Genomic DNA, 1,533 nt, shown 5'->3' with positions numbered 1-1,533 from the left:
AAAAAAAAAAAAAAAAACTCCAGGCTTACTGGACCAGGAGAGACTAGAGGACTCCCTGAGACTCTTGTTCTGAGATACTCTCTAAGCCTTGTCCTGAAAATAGCCCCTGAGGCCACCTTTTAGCAAAAAATTGGCACACAAAATAAAGGATTTTATTGCACGTAAATATGGTGTTCCGTTAAAAAGCCATCTATAAGAGACCAAAAGATCAACAATTACTCTAAAGCAAATATGAAAAGATAAGGGTGCAGGGAAATTAGACAGGAAATCTAACAACCAGAACACAATTTGAGTGAATGTTGACACATTGTGACAAATGTAACTAATGTCACTGAACAATTTAGAAATTGTCAAATGGAAACCTAATTTTCATTGAAAACACAATAAAATATTATTTAAAACAAATCTAGTCAACTGTAAAATATAAAATTAATAAATTCAGTGTAAAAAAAATTCTCCATTGTATATCAGTACTACAATTTGTTTATTCATCTGTTGATAGAGACTTGAGTTGCTTCCATTCTGAGGCTATAAAAATAAATAAAGCTGCTATAGGCATTCTTACACACATACACGCACACACATACAGAAATATATTACTCAGTTAAGTGCTAAGCTGCCAACAGGTGGGCAGTTTGAACCCACCATGGGAGAAAAGACTTAAATGACTGGCAATCTATTCCTGTAAAGATTGTAGCCTGATACTATTACTGAACATTTTGATCAAAGATTTCATAGAAGAATCCTGATAAAAAAGGGAGAAAATGCAGAACAAACTTTCAAATTCTCATGGACTTCAGACTTCCTGGAGCCGTGAAGGTTGGATGAACTCCTGAAACTATTGTCCTGAAATAATCATGAAACCTTAAACCAAAAATATTCCCAAAATCTTGAAACCAAATAGTTATGTTGTTAGGAGCCGTCAACTTGGCTGTGACTCATAGCGACCCTACATACAGCAGAACAAAACACTGTGCGGTCCTGTGCCAGCCTCACAATCCCTGCTATACCTGAGCCCATGTTGCAGCCACAGTGTGAATCCATCATGCTGAGAGCCTTCCCTTTTTTCATTGACCCTCCGCTTTACCAAGCATGATATCCTCCTCCAGGGAGTGGTCTCCTCTGACAACATGACTATAGTAAGTGAGACAGAGTCTGGCCGTTCTCATTTCCAAGGAGCATTGCAGCTGCATTTCCTCCAGGACAGATTTGTTAGTTCTTCTGACAGTCCATGGTATTTTCAGTATTCTTCGCCAACACAACTCAAAAGTCAATTCTTCCTTGGTATTCCTTATTCATTGTCCAGCTCTCACATGCATATGAGGCAATTGAAAATACCATGGCTTGGGTTAAGCACACCTTAGCCTTCAAAGAGACATGTTTGCTCTTCAGCACCTTACACAAGTCTCTTGCAGCAGACTTGCCCAGTGCAATATGTCATCTGATGTCTTGACTGCTGCTTCCATTGGTGTTGATTGTAGAACCAAGTAATATGAAATCTTTGACAACTTCAATATTTTCTCCATTTATCGT

This window comes from Orycteropus afer, unplaced genomic scaffold (genome assembly GCF_000298275.1).
Source record: "Orycteropus afer afer isolate SDZICR_OR568_19922 unplaced genomic scaffold, OryAfe1.0 scaffold00493, whole genome shotgun sequence".
Taxonomy (NCBI): domain Eukaryota; kingdom Metazoa; phylum Chordata; class Mammalia; order Tubulidentata; family Orycteropodidae; genus Orycteropus; species Orycteropus afer.
Note: the sequence above shows the minus strand (reverse complement) of the source record.